This window comes from Lissotriton helveticus, chromosome 10 (assembly GCF_964261635.1).
Source record: "Lissotriton helveticus chromosome 10, aLisHel1.1, whole genome shotgun sequence".
Taxonomy (NCBI): domain Eukaryota; kingdom Metazoa; phylum Chordata; class Amphibia; order Caudata; family Salamandridae; genus Lissotriton; species Lissotriton helveticus.
Genome location: NC_136071.1, coordinates 804,575,579 through 804,595,724, shown reverse-complemented (window position 1 = coordinate 804,595,724; position 20,146 = coordinate 804,575,579). Strand labels below are relative to the sequence as shown.

General features: G+C 42.8%; 1 protein-coding gene and 1 long non-coding RNA gene across 3 annotated transcripts in view; one reads left to right on the top strand and one right to left on the bottom strand.

The window, feature by feature from the left end:
* Window positions 1–15,410, top strand: part of LOC144784535 (uncharacterized) — a 67,370-nt gene extending 51,960 nt beyond the window's left edge. Inside the window, exon 3 of the long non-coding RNA XR_013601672.1 lies at window positions 15,324–15,410. This is a non-coding gene — a long non-coding RNA (uncharacterized LOC144784535). The remainder of the gene's footprint in view (window positions 1–15,323) is intronic.
* Window positions 1–20,146, bottom strand: part of ODAD2 (outer dynein arm docking complex subunit 2) — a 1,353,572-nt gene that overhangs the window by 804,517 nt on the left and 528,909 nt on the right. The gene's annotated exons all lie outside the window — the stretch shown is intronic.

Here is a 20,146-nt window from a genome sequence, read left to right as displayed (position 1 = left end):
CTGTTGAAGGACAGGCTACTGTGCGAGTCTTCTTTGCAGCAGCAATGATGAAAGCATCAGGAGGAGGCACGGTTCTCAGGAATACAGGGTCTTGCTCTGGAGGTCTATTCTTCTTTAAGATCCTTGCCAGAGCTGTTTTAAGAGATGCTGGAGTAAGGAAAGTATCCATGACCCGTTGCAAGAGTCCCGGTACCATAGGTAGCAATGGTCTTACGGCCGATCTTTGGTGCAAAGTCTCAAAGATGACCGAAGATGATGTTTGAGGAGTGGGCATCTCAATATTTAACTTATGTGCTCCCCTTGTGAGCACTTCATGAAAGGTATCACTGTCATCCACTGGATATATTCTAGAGGGTGGACTGTCTGTTAAGGTGGGAGAATAGTCCCTCTTGGAGAAATGTGCAGAGGAAGAGGACCATGATGGTGACCTATGTCTCCAGTGGTGGCTACATGAAGTAGACCTCCGTCGTGGTGATGGAGTTGGAGTTCGATCACATTGTTGAGCTCTGGGGGAAGTGGTAGGAGAGGAATCCACTGTCTGTACCAGGCGAGCTATAGGAGATCTATACAGAGGACTAAATTGTGCAGAGGTTGCTGAGTTTGTATAGTGGAAGATTTCTGCCAATGGTGCACTGGAAGGAGCCATCTGGGACATAGGTGAACAGAAGGTGATCTCCGCACTTTTTCTTGCTCTGCAGGAGGAACAGCCACCTGTGGTGTGTCTTTATGTGCTCTTCTCTCAAGAGAGAGTGATATGGAGCTCCTCGACGTTGAGAGAGACACCAGTGGTGAATGGGAGATTGACGACACTGAGCGCCCCTTCGAAGCTGAGCGGGAAGCCTGTGAACATCTCTCCGATCGGTGTGTCTCCATCGAATGATTAGAGTGCCTTGATGTCGAACGGCTATGTCCCACCAAAACCTCTAGCTGAGAAGACCCTGACGGAATTTGCATTCTCAATGTCAGAACATGAGTCGCCGACGGAGACTGAAGTTTTCAGCTTCGACGTATAGCAATGACCCGTTGCTGGAGAATGAAGGCTTCGATGTTTAACGATGACCTGCTGAAGGAGAATGGTGCCTTGACGCTGGGTGTGCACTGGCCAATGGAGACCTATGTCTCGATGTCGTACGGAGAGACGAAGGGGAATGTCTTCCGGACATTGAGCCTCTTCCGGAGTGTGTTAACGTTGATTGAGGCCTTGATGTTGACCATCGCTGATTTGATGGCAATGGAGGACTTCGCCTCGAAGTTGAGCGCCTAGGAGACGGTGTCAATGGAGAGCGGTCTCGACGTTGAGCATTGTGAAGATGCCAACGGAGATCTGCTCCTCGACATTGACCGTCGCCGAGTTGACGGCAATGGAGGGGGTTGAACCGATGTCAGTGGATACTTTTGCAGGTAGGGTCAACGATGGAGAGACCCTCGAAATCGTTTTCTTTACCGTTAGAGGCATTTTTTACGCTAAGCCTGACACTGAAGAAGAACAGATAAGTACCTTACTTCTGGAAGTTGACCTGGGTCTCTTTTTCCTGTGCCTCACTGGGGATCTGTCTGTAGAAGCGGAAGATTTCTTCTTTTCTAAGAGGCCATAGAGACATAACTCTCTTTTCCTGAGAAGTCTTCGGCGACAAGCGGTGTTCCGATACTTTCGCCGGCGGTTTCGACGACGGAGAGACCATCAAAATAGTTTTCTTCACCGTTAGAGGCATTTTTGATGCTGAGCCCGTCCTGAAGAAGAACAGATAGGTACCTTACTTCTGGAAGATGACCTGGGTCTTCCCTTCTTGTGCCTCACTGGGGATCGGTCTCTAGAAGCCGCAGATTTCTTCTTTTCTAAGAGGCCATAGAGACAAATCCTTGCTCTCCCTTTGAGAGTGCATCTAGAAGGATTCTTGCAGCATCGACAGGTCTCAGAAGTGTGAGACTTAGGAAGCCAGAGAATGCAGACAGAATGTGTGTCTGTCTTAGCCTTCTTTTTACCACAGGAGGATCAAGGATCGTAAAGAGAAGGCATAATTTTGACAGAAAAAAAAAATTGGCAGAAATGGTAACTTTTTACTTCAACAGGTGAAAGACGTTGAATGAATAGAAGTTACTGAGTAATAAAGGAATCAATTTTGACAAAAAGCCAAAATAATAAAGAGCTGAAAATCCAGGGCCCTTATTGAAGGAGCCGGAAAGAACAACTTACCTAACTGCACCCCTGAGGCATGATGGGAAGCTGGGGTTCATGGTTGCCTTAAAGGTACAGTACCAGTTTTTGCTATTGCTTTCATTTTTTATGCTGTTAAGATTCCAATGCAGCGTATGGGCTAACAATACCTGCTGTGTGACATGACAAATTTCTGCTGTTCGTTAAAAAGAGCTCAAGTATCTTCCTGTTCTCCTAATTTGTTTTGTCTTTTGCTGCTAAAGCAGTTTATCAATGCATTGGTTAGCCTTATTTTATTGGATGCTGCATTGGTTTGTGGGAAAATTATATATATGTATATATATATGAGTTCAAGTAAAAGATCCTGCACCTCCAACTTGTGGCGAACAAAGACCAGCGAATCCCAAAGTAAGGCAGGAAGATTTTATTTCACCAGAGTTCGAAAAAGCAGCAGCAGGCTATATATATATATATATATATATATATATATAGCTGCTATATATATGTTTTCATATATATTACCTACTGGCAGGTATATATAGTGATGTCACTGACCATGTCATGAATGATGTAATATGTCACATCATCAGCAGTGGATTGCGGGTGCGCGAAATATAGTTAGTACAACTAACTATATAGGAGCAATATCAATTGTTTTTTAAATGCTAATTCCTAACTATATAAGGCCTGAAACCTATGGTTTTTTCAGTGAATTTCAAAGGTTTTTTACATGCTAATTCCTAACTATATAAGGCCTGAAACCTATGGTTTTTTCAGTGAATATATACAGTTTCCCTGTGTGGCCTCTTTCCTTTTCCTATCGGAGGGGTTTGCTGTTTATATTCTATTTGCGTGCATGCCAGAGGCGCGCCAGAGGCTCCGCTCCATCAAGTGGCAGGAGAATGCTGGCATCTGCTGTTTTTCAGCATTTTTCTCTTTTTCGAGGTATCGAATTACTTCTGCCCACCTCAAGTGTGGAAGAAGCTATGGACCACTGCCAGGTGCAGCCCGTGACTGCACGAGGAGCTACAATCACTGCATTGTCGACTCATGGCCGAGCGGACGCCATTACATGAGGTTGGAGTATTAAGGGAACCCAAGGGAGCCTGAGACTTTCATTTTTACCGGGACACTCCATTTGAATTTGCTGCGCCTTTTCCCTGAACAGTGACCCCTTTTCCACGCAGCATCCACTTGGGCGCAATGCTTGCTGGGACATGAAGTGCCACTATGGACTACATCTCTGAAAATAAGATCAGGTGATTAGGGGTCGGAACTTACCTTCCAATGAGGGCAAGGCAGGACACTCATAAGGCGTGGGTGGAGTTTCATCACGGTAACAGCAGCATCTGAGAAAGGTTATGAGTACCGAAATGCATTATGCTTTGCTGTCTTAAACGGCTCCCGAAGGTTTCCCTGTGTGGCCTCTTTCCTTTTCCTATCGGAGGGGTTTGCTGTTTATATATATATATATATATATTTATTATTATTACTTTTTATGTATTCTGGGGCCCCCGTGCATGTGCGAGAATATTCAGTGCTTATGACTATTGATGAGAATCCCCTGGAAGAGAAATGGCCTTTTGAGGATTGTAATTTAAAATCGGACTTTACCATTGAAGAAGATTTTTTATTATAATTTCAAAGATACCACACATGAAATGTTTATCCGTCTTCAAACAAAAGTTAGTACTTATTGGATGTAATTAGGCATTTCAATGTAATATTATGAGTTAGATAAGCCTCAAAGTAATGAAAAATAAACGAATTTAAGAGTTTTTAACTATCCGGGCATGTAGAACTTAAAAGTACATGTCCAATCTTTAAATTAAAATGCACGCTACCCTATGAGCTACCTAGGCCCTACCATACATGTGACTTATATGATAAAAAAGGGGAGTTAAGGCTTGGAAAGGAGGATATATTGCCAAGTCGAACTGGCAATTTAAAACTGCATTCAGGCTACAATGGCAAAGCCAGGGGCATGTTTTAAGGGGCTACTTAAGTAGGTGGGACAATACGTGCTGCAGGCTCACTAGTAACAATTAAGTTTCAGGCCCTGGCTATATCGTATACCACACTAGAAAGGAATTATATGTTGACTAAATATGCCAAAAGGTGTGAACCAATTTAATCATGTTTAGGGTGGTGAGCACAAGCACTTTAGCAGTGATTAGCAGTGGTAAAGTGCACAAAGTCCTACTGTCAAAAAGAAAAAAATCAGCAAAAAAATGGAGGATAAAGGCGAAAAGTTTGGGGCGACCCTGCAGAGTGTGCGTAGTCCAACATGACTATTGTTGTGAAGTATGGCATGCAAATATGTTTGCATGCAAGTACATTATGCAAGCATGGCAATCACACTAAACAAATATATGTGATGCCGGTTTAGAGTTAACTACGTGATTTTAGTCTACTGTTGGACCTGGCCCTTTTAGCAGGGTCATCCCCGAACTTTTTGCCTTCCTCCTATATTTTTTCTGACCTGTTGTTGGCTATTATATGACTCTGGGCACTTTACCACTGCTGATCAGTGCTAAAGTGCATATGCTCTCCCTATTTTAAATTGATGTCTGGATTAATGATTCAATGATTGGCTAAATTGGTTTACTGGTCAGACCCTAGTACAGTGCACTGAGTGTCCCCAGGGCTTATAAACCAAATGCTGCCAGTGGGCTTGCAGCACTGGTTGTGCCACCCACAGAAGCAGCCTGTAAAAGTGTGTATAAGGCCCGCCATTGCAGAGCCTGTGTGCAGTTTGGTACTGCCATGCTGACTGGGCAAGTGCACCCACTTGCCAGTCCCTAAACCTTCCAGTTTCTCAATATCAGACACCCCTTTGGTAGGCCCAAGGGCAGGGTGCATTGTAAGTATAAGGTAGGACATGCCCTGGTGTGTGTGGCATGCCCTAATAGTGAATTATAGCCATTTTCGTTTTTCACTATTGCAAGGCTACCTGTTCTCCATAGGCCAGAATGGGCTGTTAGATTATTACATGTTTATAATCCTAATTGACTCAGGGAACATGGTAGAAATTCGAGTTTAGTATGCCTGAATTCAGAATGATAAAATACATATTTTAGTGACGTTGGTTTTACCATTCGGTGTTTATAAATACCACTTTTTGAAAGTAGATATTTTCTTGTCTAATTATCCAAGCCTGCCTCTGCTAGGTTGTGTATTCCTTGTCTGGAGTTTGAGTGACAGGGCTGGGGGATTCCAGGAGACAGAGTGAGCCTGCCCAGTGGTGAATAGAGAGATCTGCATCTAGATGGGAGGGAGGAGTTGCACCTGGGACCTGAAAAGGACTGTGCCTGCCCCCCACCGTGCTGGCTCCACCCCATGTGGTGCGTCTGATGTCTCTGCCCTGCACTGTGAAAGGAGAGAAGGAATCATGTCAAGAAAGTGCTCAAGGGCTGTGCTTTCCCTCCACAATGCTTGCTCCACCTCCTGTGGGGCGTCTGATGTTTCTGCCCTGCACTGTGAAAGGAAAGAAGGAGTCATGTCAATAGAGTGCTCCAGAACTGGTTTGGACTAGGCAAAGGCCACTCTGCCCTCAGAGGACAAAGGATTTTGGGGTATAATTATTGGGGCCCTGACCCCAAGAATTTAGATCCCTTTTGGACTACAAGAAGAAACCTTTGCTGAGGAGAGGAACCTGAAGAAACTGAGGAGAGACTATCCCTAAGCTGAAGTGCTGCTTGGGGGATTGGCCTGCAGTGGTTGCCTGACTGCCAAAGAAAGGATAAAGAGCTTTGTGTGTTTTATTTTTAACTTGTGAAGGATCCCCAGGGGCTTGGAAAAGAGTGTGCCTCCTGCTGAAGTCTCAGGGACAACAGACTTCACCCCCCAGCTCCCCAGAGTTCTTTGTAAGTGCCTGCTACTGTTTTGGGGCCTTCTGAGGGACTGTGTGTCGCAAGGAGCTGGAAGCGGGACTCAACGAGGAAGAAGCGTGTCTCCGTTGCTGCTGCTGCCGTCGCATCTTGAATGTAGGCGCTGTAGCTGTCGTATTCCACCGCATCAGGAGAAGTGTCTCGCAACGAAGGAGAAGTGTGTCGCCGTCGCTAATTCTGCCGTCGCATCTTGGATGTCGCCGGTGTAGCTTTCGCATTGCACCGCATCAAGAATAGCGCCTCGCATCCACGGAGAAGCACGCCGCCGTCAGAGCTGCTGCCGTTGCATCTTGGATGTCGCCGCTGTAGTTGTCGCATTGTGCGGAAGCCTCTCGCAACATCGGAGAAGAGTGCCGCAGCCGAGGCTGTTGGCGTCACATCGCTGAACAAGGGTGTCCCCGCTGCAGCTGACGCATCAAACCGAGACTTTTCGCATCCTCGGAGAAGCGTGCCGCATCTGGAAGATCTTCACGTCTTTATGTCTTTGCACTGGAACTTTGCCGCATTTCCATCGCTGCAACACTTTTGTTGTGGAAGCGCAATGCATCGTAAGGTACATTGACACAAAGTGTCGCATCTTAAGAACTGAACTGAACTAAGCTATAACTACCATTTTAAGTATAGTATTGTGGACTTTTGTCATTTGTGGTCTTGTGTTAAGTCTATATAAAGAATACTTATTTTTAATATACAACTGTGTGGTGTCCATCTGTAGTGTTGTCACTGGGTTATTGTATGTGGTCACAAATGCTTTACACACTGCCTCTGAGATGAGCCTGTCTGCTCGTGCCAAGCTACCAAGGGGGTGAGCAGGGGTTATTTTAGGAGTGTACCCCCTTACCCTGACTAGAGGCAAGGGTCCCTATTTGTCACAAGTACCTACATGTGCCAACTAGAGACCCCCAAATCTAACATGTACTCACAACTGATTCAGTAATTTGTGATACTAACTGCTGCTGTTTTTAAAATTATGATTGTGAAGTAGTGAAAAGCCTGTTAATAGTAACTGGTTAAATGAAACCCCTAGGGTGGCATTGATGGAAATGATAGTGGCAACTTGACATTTCAAACTAAAATAAAAATCCATCTTTGGAAAAGATCAACATTAGAGGAGGACCTATTTACAAATTCCTTTTTGTCATACATTTAGGAGTACTAAAAGTACTACCCATGCACTACAAATTTCGATTCACAAACCTATCTGCGGAGTTCTCTGTCTCTTCATACCCTATATTTTATGTTTGGAGATCTCCACCCCAACTATAGATTCTCTGGACACAACACTTTTTGAAGTAAATGTGGGAAATATAGGGTTGGAAAATGTGGCACACTTCTGACTAAATACGAGGGGGTTAGCGAAAAGTGAAGAGGGGTTAAGGGATGGTTAGGGAGGAGTTTAGGAAAGGACTTGCACCCATAAATAAAAGAGTAACCCCCTTCTATTCACAAACTGCAGCCCTGAGGACACCTTGATGATTGAGGTAGTATCTTGCAATCAGCAGTCTCATAACATGGGCAATATTTATTAAAATTTCTTTTAAAAAAATCATAATAATCTTTATTGTTTAATTTACCATACAATAACACCCGCTCCCTCCTCCACCCCTCTCAGACAGTTAAGAAACACGACAGTACATAATTCATCTGCAATAATAACAATAGCAGCCAATAAAATAATATAACAGTGGTTTGCCCACAGGTATTATTTCGAATATCACCCTTTGAGTTTCAGTACTATAAGAAAATAAGCATAGTCCCTACCCAGTCCTATTGTGCCTTTGCATCCATTGTATCAGAGGATCCCAGATTTTCAAACCCCTTTTGCGCATACGACGCCCTTTTCTTTTACATATGGCTACTTCCAGTCTGCAAGTTTACAACAATCTGGCATGCCATTGTTGAAAAATCGGTGGGCTTGGCTCTAGCCAAGCTGAAGCGATGCAAATCCTTAAGACAGCCATAGCCACAAAAATCAATCCCTGTACATTCCCTGCTCAACTTGTTCCTGCCATGCCTAACATTATTTCTTCAAGTGATATTTCTATTCCTGTTCTCAAAACTTGTGATAAAAAATCTGATGTATCAGTGATTAACTTTTGCAATACATTACAGGATGCGAACATATGAACTATGCCAGCTTCATAAAGTGCACACCGTGGACAGACAGTTCCTTTTTCTTACCCCCATTTGGCTATCTTATAAGGTGTATAGTACAACGAGAATCAAGTCTTATAAAATTGTGCTTGTAGGCTGGTGGACATTAAAAGAGATAATTCATAGGAATAAAAAAAGTTCCCGCCGAAACCCCCAATTTAGCCTGCTATTTCAAAAGGCATTTATCCATATCATCGGGCATAGTGGCATTATTAAATTCATAAACTTCCCCAATAGATCCAGTTCTATTTTTGATTAGACTTTCCATGGTTTTGACTCTCTGATATGTGGCTCTTCCTCCTCCCTTTCGCCACAGATAATCCCTGACCTGGAGGAATTAAAAAAAATCTCTACGGTCTAAAATATAATCATTTTTCAATTCGTCAAAAGACTTGAGCCCTGAGGATGAAAATAACAGCCAGTCTGAGTGATCCCAGCCCGCACCCATCTTTCCATGAATGGATCTCCAAAAATCTCTGGGAGGTGATGATTATTAAATATCGGCGTATAAAAAGATAGTCTGCCAATTCCCAACGTTTTACGTACGGCACTCCATACTTTATAGATACTAAAAAGAGTTTTAAAATGAACTTTCTTGTAATAACTATCATGTAGTTGCCGCCATAGGCACCCTCTTGTTTTCTCGCCCAACATAAGTTCCTGTGGTGAGGGGATCCTAACATTTGCATGTTATCTACGTTTGTCAGCAGTAGCTCCTGGTTGTAAATGTCATTACAAGACAGGAGGCTAACATTATGCATTAATCCTTTTAATGCAACTCACAAGCAGCCGCTTACATCATAGAAAGAAGAATTAGAATTCGGTGACAGCGTGATAACAATAGAAGGCATGAGCAAGAACAGAGCTGCCTCTTTTAAATGCGGCTCGCAAGCAGATAAGTTGCTCTTACTTGTCCTCTATTTTTATTGCCTTGAATGCCTTGTTTGTGCTTATATTGATCGTTTTTCAGCGTTTTGATATTTATCTGATATTTCTAACCTTTTCCTTCAATTGTGTCCGTATTTATTCATTGTCTCCACTATTTACTGCCTGCTTTTTTTGTTGATTCCTTGTTCGGTCCCTAACGACCCTTCCCTCCCTCCCCTCCCTCCAACTTCCAATTTATGGTTGTCGATCCCGCCCCCGACCCCCTCCCCTCACTGGAGCGTCAGTCACGGCGGGCATCCCACCTAATTCATTGCGTAGTCTTAGATTTATTCTGGGGCTAACTTACTGACATTCCCAGAGCTCCTGCATAATCGCCGCCTTTTCTTCCGAAATCATGCCCTTGGGAAGCGCTCGCTTCAGCGGTCATCGCGGGCTCGTCCTCTGACTTTGGGCACGGAATGAACCTTAGCAGCGGCGGCATCGCGCCCCCCCCCCTGCTAATGGTCATTCCTCTGATTTCCCCGGCAGCGGCTGGCTCGAGCGCATTAGTTACATCGCGCTTGCCAGCCGCTGCCGGAGACCTGCCTCGATCAGCTGTGTTAGTCGAATAAGCCCATTTAAATCCTCTTCTGCCTTTAATCCTTATTTAGGAGGTAAATGTGAGAGGTACCCCAAAACAGCAATCAAGGGAAATAGGGTTAACTAACCGATAAAACAAGAGAAATTCCCTTGAGCAGAGCTAAATAAAATGAGCTAGAAGGTCAAAAACAATAACACGATTCACGTATGTAAAATGAATTATTACAATTTATTGGTAATACAAACAAATTAAAAGAGTGGACCAATGAAAAACCACTCAACACAATAAAAACTAAAGAGGAACAATAAAAAGATGAACTATCCTCTGGGCAATTTTTTAAAACATTCTTTTTTTTTAAAAACATAGGGAGCTTGCACATCACCCCCAGCTTACTATAAATAATATTAACCCAAAAATACAAGACTGACATATTATCCTTAGTTCCTCAATCTGGTATACGTTTATTAACGCAGAACTGATTATTATTATTAGTCGTATATTATGCTTGTTTAACTTTTCTTAAAGAAAATCGGTTACTGAAGCCAAATATAACAGCTCCTCCCCAAGTTAGTGGTATATACAAAACCATGATCTCTTACTAATACGATTATGTAAACCTGAGAAATCAAGGGGAATCAGTAATTTCTTGATATGCATGTATTTAAACTGTATGTTTTAATAAACTAGAAAATGAATTGCAAGAGTTGCACAGGGAACGCATACCCATCCTTTATCCAACCAATTAATGCATCTAGACTTGTCATCTTTGATAATAAACACAAACACACATTTAACTGTTTTGTACCAGAGAGGTTTTCATATTTGTATCTCCATTTAGTATTACCATCTCTCCATTACAGGATACCAAGACAAAAAAGTTGTTTGAGACAATTGTAAATTATCATGTAATCACCATAATCTATTGTGTGTTCATTTCTCTAGGGTGATTATATTGACCCCTGTACCACGACAGATATCAAATGTAGTCTTGATAAAGGTGGATAAAACTGTGGAAAACCACCGAAACGCGTCGACGCACCACTTAGTATAATTCACGACCCGGACATCTCTGTTGATATACTGTATTGTGGTGTGCATAACTCAGGTGTCAGAAATAGAGTTCGAATATACAACCAGTATTGTACAAATTCAATGTCTTACAGTTTTTCGGTCTCTGTGTTTCAATTTTGCTGGCCAATATTGAATGTCGATAATCTTTTTATTGTTCCTCTTTAGTTTTTATTGTGTTGAGTGGTTTTTCATTGGTCCACTCTTTTAATTTGTTTGTATTACCAATAAATTGTAATAATTCATTTTACATACGTGAATCTTGTTATTGTTTTTGACCTTCTAGCTCATTTTATTTAGCTCTGCTCAAGGGAATTTCTCTTGTTTTTAATCCTTATTGAACCGCATGCGCGCTAGCGGTTTTCCCGCTGCGTGCTGCGATTTTAAAAATCCCGCGTTACGTGACAAGGTCAGCTCGTCATCCGCGTAGCGCAGGTTACGCCCATGACGAGCTGACCTCGTCATGAGCGTAGAAGGGGTTAAGGAGCTACATTAACGTTTTAGCAAGCTAAATACAGGGACAACTTGCTAACTTGCCTAAGCTAACCCCTCCCAAGCCCCTCTTCCATTCTTTTGCCATATCACCTTGTAAAAAAAAAAAAAAGAGAATATTTTGATTGAAGAAATAAAAAAAATAAAAAATATATATATATATATATATATATATATATATATATATATATATAATTATAAGAAAATTAAAGGGGAACTAAATTATATATTTAATAAATTAGATTTAACTATCCCATTTCATCCTTGACCTGGATGACCAGGATCTGAATGACCTGGATTTTAATATCCATTCTGAGCTTGACTCTTCCCCCTCTACTAAAGACGCCATTTTTGACCCCTCGGGTGGCGAAATGTTTTCCCCACTCAACATCTCCCACCTTAATAGTTCTAAATGGTTTCACGACGATCATGTCGCTAAATGTATTACCAGATGGCTAAGAAATTCTCTGGAGAGAGAGACACGTAATACCCTAGGATCTGAATGCCCGAGGCCCTGCATCGAAGACAAGGTCTGTCAGACCCCCAATATCGATCCTGACCTCATAACATTTTTGTTCAAACTGGGTAAGGACCCCAGGAAAGGCCTTGAGAGAGCTCTCAAAAGCTGCCAGGATCGTCTTCTTGATGTTCTCGGGCCCCTTACTAAGATTCTTGATCTGGCTGAAGAATCTTATATCTCTAATTCACCCCTTGACACTAACCTGATTAGAGGCTGGAGCCAGAGAGCAATCGTCTTGCTTGGCAATGCTAATTCAGGCCTCAATGTTGAAAGGAGGAAGACCATCCTCAATAAAATGAATCCAAATTGGGTGACCTTGCCGAAAAGGAGCCTTCAAACAAACCCAAAGGACTCCTCTTCGGTGAGGATATGATTAAGACTATAGGGAAGTACGTTTCCACTTTCACTGCCCTAGATAAGGCCCAAAATAATATGAGGCCTGTCTTCAGTACTAACTTTTTTGGACAGGCCGGAAGAAGGGGCCGTTTTTCTGGCGGAGGAAACTACCATCCCTTTTCATCCAGTAGAGGCAGAGGTGCTGCGGGCAGATGTTTCTACCCTTCCAACTGCTAATTCTACCCCCAGAGAGGAAGAGGTCCTCGCGGCAGAGGTTTCTAGAAATTCCATGTCAAACACATACACCCAATCCTTTGGTTATTCCAATAGCACATCTAGAAATTGTCAAGGAGGAAATTTCTTCTATGCTCCAGAAAGGCGCTATTATCGAGGTTCCTTGGTCTCAAAAAAGATTTGGAAGCACTCTTTTCTTAGTCCAAAAGAAAGAGAAAGGGTGGAGACCGGTTATAAACCTACGGGAGGTAAACAAGTACCTCGTATAGAGACACTTCAAAATGTAGGGCATTCCCCTCCTCAGAGACATTCTTCTTCAAGGAGACTGGTTGGTCAAGCTGGATCTAAAGGATGCCTATTTTACCATCCCTATGGCAGAAGAACATCATCCCTTCCTTCAATTCATATGGGACAATCACCTCTTTCAGTTTCAAGCCCTCCCATTTGGGCTTTCATCCGCTCCTTGGTGTTTCACCAAGATCATGAGGACAATCGTCTCTCTCCTGAGAGCAAAAGGAATCCGCCTCATTATCTATCTAGACGTTATTCTCATCATGTCCCAGACTCACTCTCAACTCTTGGAAGATCTCAGGATCGCCATGAATCTCATAGAGGGTCTTGGCTTCATTATAAACCGGAAAAAATCCATTCTTATCCCTTCCAATTCTCTAGAGTTCCTAGGTTTCACCGTAAACATCTCAAAATCTCTCCTCCTGCTTCCCAACAAGAACATCCCCAAGATTCGGAAAGAGATCAGGTTTGCTCTAAAACAGCAATCCCTCACTCTTCAAGAATTGGCCAGACTTCTGGGTCTACTCTCTTCCTCAATTCGGGCCATCTTTACCGGACCTCTCAACTATCGTGCCCTCCAGAGAGTGAAAGTCAATGTCCTCAGATCCAGTCTGTAGTACGGAGACCTTGTAACCTTAGATCAACAAGCAAAGTCGGAACTCTCTTGGTGGCTGGAAAATTTGGATGCATGGAATGGAAGAGCTATATTCGGGTCGACTCCAGACTTTGTCTTGGAGTCAGACGCCAGCCTTCATGGTAGGGGAGCACGCCTTCTCGACCAAGACACAGGTGGTGTTTGGTCTCAGACCGAGTCCTCCCACCATATACATTTTTAGAGCTAACTGCTGGTATTTTGCCCTAATGAGTTTCAAACACTCACTTCAGGGCAGATCCGTTGTTTTGAAGATAGACAACATCCCATCAGACTCTTATATCAACCGCCTTGGAGGGTCAAAGTCAGAAGTCCTCTCCGATTTGGCCAGGAGACTTTGGATGTTTTGTTTAGAACACAAAATTTCCCTGAAGGTGGAATATCTCCTGGGAAAATCGAATCTTTCCGCAGATTGGAATTCGAGATTCCTTCAAGACTTCAGCGATTGGAAACTCAACGTGAACGTTTTCAATTCTCTGTTTCATTTTTGGGGCCCCTTCGATGTGGACCTTTTTGCGAGCAGATTGACTTTCCAACTGCCCCAATACTTCAGCTGGATGCCAGATCCGGGCGCTCTTGCGGTGAACGCCTTTCTCCAGCCATGGTCCCTTCTACAGCCTTACGCCTTTCCCCCCTTTGCCATGATTCAGAGGGTTCTTCAGAAGGTGAGACAGGACCAGTGCTCCCTGGTCCTGATAACTCCCTTCTGGCCTTCTCAAGCGTGGTTCCCCACAACTTTGGAACTGTTCTGCAACATCCCCTTCCTAATTCCTGCAACGAAAGGTCTGGTTTCAAATGCAAACGGAGAAGTTTACCACCTAGTACTTTTAGGGAGTTTGAACCTTCTTGCTTGGAAAGTGTCAGGCAATCTAACGAGTTGTATGGACTTTCGCCATCAGCTCTCACTCTCCTCGGAGAGTTCTGGGCACCAGGGACTCACTACAGATACAATAACATTTGGGGAAAATGGTTTTGTTGGTGCATGGAGAGGAACTTGGATCCCGTGGAGGCTCCTATCGTCAATATAGTTAGTTTTCTTGTTGAATTATTTGACAATTGCCTCTCCTATAGATCCATTAATTGTTACAGATCCGCTATCTCCGCTGGACATTCTCTCGTCAACGGTAAGACGGTAGGTAAGAATGTTATTATTTGTAGAGTTTTAAAGAGCATTAGACTAAGAAGTCCTCCTAGGCCTAAATACCAATCTTTGTGGGACGTTAAACTTATCCTTGACCTTTTTGACTCATGGCCTGATAATTCTTTTCTTAACAGGAAATGTCTTTCCATTAAACTTGCTACTATTTTATGTTTGATTTCTTGCCGTAGGGTATCTGATGTTCAATCTCTAGATATTTCTAATAGATGTTATGACATGTTTGGTGTTAAGTTTAAAATCCTTAGGAGAACTAAAACCATGTCAGATTCTATCTTTTACCCTTGTTTTGACTTCTGCTAAAACTTTGTGTTGTTGATTGTATGAAAGAATACGATTCCAGAATAAAAGACCTTTGCCCTCAGGATGCCAATCAACTTCTCATTTCCTTTGTCAAACCTTTTAAACCTATCTCTTCCTGTTCTATCGCCAGATGGGTTAAGTTGGCTATGAGCTTTGCTGGCATTGACCTTTCTAAATTTCAAGCCCACTCTCTCAGAGATGCTATGGCTAGCAAGTCCTTTTGGTCTGGCGGTAAGTTAGATGTTATCCTTAAAGCTGCTGATTGGCCCAATGCCTCCACTTTTGCTCGTCATTATTGTAAACCTATTGAACACATGTCCGACATTGTTCTTCAAGGCTACCAACATGCATAATGTAGCCTCCTGTCTTTTAATGAAATTGCGATTCTCCTATTAACCTTCCCCGAGAATCTGGATTTCATTAAAGACACGGAGGCTAACATTATCCCTCCCGTCCCTCCCTTGGACGGAGTATATATATTCTCATGTTGTTGACTACTTACATTCATATACTGTTTAATTTTGTCTTGTTGTTGTTTACAATATGCACTCTATTTTTTGCAAAGTTTCTTTCAGCCCTTTTCATTTTTTCACTTTCTTTTCAGATAACTCGACCTAACGGATCTTCCTGATCTTTTCTTCGTTTCTCTTCTTCATCGCTCTCCAGTCCAAGCTTCACCTTGAACTTCCCGACTTTCTACTTGCTTAATTGCATTTAAAAGAGGAAGCTCTGTTCTTGCTCATGCCGTATATTGTTGTCACGCTGTCACTGCATTCTAATTCTTCTTTCTATGATGTAAGCGGCTGCTTGTGAGTTGCATTAAAAGGATTAATGCATAATGTTAGCCTCCGTGTCTTTAATGAAATCCAGATTGTCTGGTCATGTTATTTAGGAGAATCGCAATTAGCGTGGTGGCCCGATAATAACGTTTCAGGTTGGGGAGGGCCAAACCCCCTCTACCTTTTGGCAAGGTAATTAATCTAAGTGCTCTGCGTGGTCTTGTATATCCCCATATAAACCTCGAAAACATGCTCTCTATTGCTTTAAACCATCAAAGAGTAAATTCCAAACATATTGCCCTAAAAAAGTATAAAAATTTCGTGATGAATAACATTTTTACTACATTACATCTGCCCCCAATGGACAGATGTAAACTATTTAACCTTCCAAGATCATTTTTGTGAGTTCCATTAAGGGTTTCATGTTATTCTTGACTAAGTTATCCAGCTTTGATGTTATACTAACACCCAGATATGTGGCGCTTTCCATTACCCGATTGTCTCCCATTGTGATTTTTTGGTTGAGTACTATCTCTGTTTTATCTTGATTCAGCACATAGCCGGATATACACCCAAAGCACTTGGCCTCATCTTCTATTATTTTTATAGCCACGTTTGGATCAGATGTGACCTGCGCGATATCATCGGCATAGGCAAGGGTTTTGGTAGGCCAATTCCATGACCATATTGCCGGTATTGGTGCATTACTCTCTAACCTATGGATACAGGGGTCGATAAACACCGCAAATAGAAGAGAAGGGCATGGGCACCCCTGTCTGGTCCCTCTAGTGATTAAAATGTTCCCGATAATGTTCCATTCACCATTACTGTTGCTGACGGTTCGGTATATAACATTTGAACTGCCTTAATAAAACCCTCCCTAATACCATTTCTTGACATAGCCGTCCACAGATATTGCCAGGAGACCCTATTGAAGGCTTTCTCAGCATCCAATAAAATAAGTGCCTTGGGTCTCCTGCAACATCAGTAATATCAAATAGAGTAATCACTCTTTGGACATGTTCAATAGTAGACCTATCTGGGATAAACCCATGTTGGTGATTTGATGCAATTTTGTGAATTACCGATGAAAATCTGCTGGCCAATAGTTTAGAATACATTTTAGAATCACCATTAATCAAGGTGTTAGGACAATAAGACCCCAGTTGTGTAGACGGCTTGTTTTAAAAAAAACAAAAAAACACAATCTTGGCTAGGGACCATTATCCCGGGGGCCGCTCACCATGAAAAATATGTGTAAATAGGTCATTGATTATTCCCTTTAGCTGCTGGGGAAAGATAGAATAGAATTTGGTTGGTATACCATCTGTGGCAGTCGCTTTCCCTTTAGCTAGACTATTCATGGAGAGTCAAATCTCCTCCCATTGTGGTGGGCAATCCAAACTATCCTGATCTTGTTTTCCAGCCTTGAAAATGGGATTTGGTCTAGATATTCCCCGATCTTACTCTGCTCTTCCCCGTACTAGCCTCATATAACTTTTGATAATACCACTGAAATGCAGTTCTGATTGCTTCTGGTTCGGTCTTCCGACCATATTCTGGGTCATTGATTTACCATATCAGATTAGATGTAATTTGTTGTCTAGTACGGACTTCCAAGTGATGACCAATCTTTTCACTTAATTCATATACAATTTTTATCCACAATGGCGGTTTTTGCAATCACCACGCGTCTTTGTTCTGGTTCTACTTCCCGTCCCTCATGTACTGCCCTTATCAATCCTTCCTCGGCTGCCCCCAAATTTTCCTGCAGTGCCGCCATTTTTTGTTTACCCTCTTTGTTGAGATTTAGAGAGAACTATGATGTTTCCCCCTAATCCTTGCATTCAGGGCATCCCAGACCACCTCAATAGCTGCGCTCCCCGGATTATCCTCCACAAACACAAGTATCCATTGTCTCATGTGCCTGCAATACGCCTTATTAAGCAGCATTGCTCACTCAAAGGTACAGGTTCTCACATTTGGGTTTACAGCTCCCATTTCTATATTCAAGTCTAAGGGGTTATGATCTGGTGGTAGCTTTTCAATGATACATTTTGAACTCATGATGTTAAAAACAAACAAATAATCTAATCTCGCTTGAGTCAAATGATGATTGAAGAAAAAGGTATACCCTGGGTTGCCTGGTTGCATAATTTGCCAACAATCTATCAAGCCATGGGTCTGACATACGTTTTTTAAGGCCTGAAACACTTTCGGTTTCCTCCCCTGATATCTATACCAAGGTTCCAGTGACCAATCGCTGGGTAAATTAATAATATAATCCCCACATACAATCAATGGGAGGGGCCAGGGGGCGAGTTCATTGAAGATATTATCAAAAACATTGGGGTCGTCGCTTGTGCTCCCATATATAGTACATAATGTCATTTTCTGACCTGTGCCATATTGGCATTCCGTGATTGCCCATCACCCGAATTTATCGGAAGATGACGGTATAAATTGTATCCCACCATGTTTAGCCAATATGGAAACCCCACTTACCCTGGCTCCCTGTGCTGTGGCAGAGCCTAGTCTATACCCCAGTTTATTAACTAGATGAAGTTGTGACCACTCAATAGGAGTCTCGAGGATACAGATATTTGCCCCAGGCATTTGAAATCCCACAGCAACCCCTTGCCTTTTCTTTATATCATTGAGTCCACATATGTTGATGGTAAGAATTCTCAGTCTAGCTATATTGGTTCACATCAGTTCCCTGATTCATATATTCATTCATTGGACAACAAGCCTGCCAAACCGCTCTCTGCCGCTTAATGTTGTCACCTATATAGCACCCCCTATTTCTACACCCTGTCTGAGACCTCTCCCCCTTCACCCCTTCCTCCCTCCTTCCCCCACCATAGCTCAAGCAATCAGGCTCAATCCTGAGACTGCGTGATGGTGTCTGACCTACTACTGTCCCACCATCCACCTCCTCCCCCCGCCAGTGATCAAATGCGATTTAAACTTTACGTTGAAAATGTACAAAAGAAAAAAAAAACTGAGGGGAAAAAATAACACCAAAAAGGAAAAAGGTGAGACAGAAAAAGTCCCCCAATTCAAAGGGTGTCCTAGTTTCCAGCCGTTGCCTTTCTTGTTTATGATACCAGCTTATTACTTCTTGCTCCCAACAGTCCCCACTGCAATGTCAAATAGTAGCTTCTGTGTTTGAATTTCAAGAAAAAAAGTTATAGTTCTGTCCTTTAAAAACAACTTTCAATTTTGCTGGATTTTCCTGCTTTCCGAAAGGGTATTATGAGCTGCTGAGCCGCCATCCCCTTTCCACTGTGGCATGTGCGAAGTCTGGCTTGGCAAAGAAAGAAAAGTTCTCAAAATTCCTTTTAGTGTTAGGCCTAGCCAGATTGTACACGGCCTGGCACAGCAACAAATTTCCAAAGCAGATCAATATGGCAAGAGGATACAACTGACCATTAGATGGGCACTTTGAGATTGGTAGAGGGAATCTATGAACAAGTTGGACTTCTTTGTCCCAGTCCCACTGTGCTAGTTCTGGCAAAGAGTTTTTCAGCATGGTGACATTGAACTTCCTTATATCACTGCCTTTGCCATTTTTGGGTACCCCTAGCAACTTCAAGGTGTTACGACTTTGGCAATTCTTGGACTCCTCTAGCTTCCACATCACATCTCTCAAAGTGCTCTCTTGTGATGTAGCCTGCGTTTTCAGCATATCTACGGTATTCTCCAATACCTCGGTGCGAGTCTCCACCATGTTTATTCTTACTCCTATCTCTGTACATGGTTTCCCAATCTTGCGCACTGAGCCTTGTAATTTTTCTGAGGCGATCCATGCCTTTCGGTTCTCCGCTTTGACCTCATCCTGGAATAATCACAATGATTGTAAAATCAGAGAGAGGGTGGGCTTGGATGATTGCTCATCGTTTTTCCGTACAGTCTTACCATCTGGCATCTCCCTTGGAGTTTTTCTCTTTTTGTTTATAAATAAGGGGGTAACAGCTGAGTGGCTGAGTAATCCCAGTTCTTTCTCATCCTCTCTCCCCCCGAAAGCTCTCTTGTAGTTTATTTTCCCAAATGACCGTTTGGGTCTTTTCTGGGACCTCCTCTCCCTTTGCAAGCTATTGTTGCTTGATGGAGAACTCCCACCATCACCATCACTACTGGCCGTAATGCTAATGTCAGAGTCTCCTGATTCCTCAGTCAGGTGATAAAGCTTTTCCAAAGAGTCGGGCAGAGATTCCTGCATCTGTAATCTTTTTCTGAGTATAGCCCCCTGTAGCAGTGCTTTGCTTGTTTTTGTGATTTATATCTGGTGTCTTACTACCCATCTCCGGCACTGAATTGTTGTTGGATTCATTGGGGGAGCTACTTTTATCTAGTCCAATTTCTGTTGTTGTACCATCCTTTGGCTGTGTGCCTGAGGGCACTTCTAGAATAGTGTTTTCATAATGTGAAATCTAAGAGGCTCCTCCAAGGACATGAACGCTCGCATCCTCTCCCTCGCCCCGTGTCTCAGGTATCATGACCTGCATTGCATCGCGTTGCATATTTTCCACATTACTTGTTTCCCCGCTGCAGACCATATTGTCTTGATTTCCTTGTTTCCCTTGCGCTCCCTTCTCCTTCTCACTGGGTCTAGGGATAGGAACGTACTAGCAATGGAAGGCTG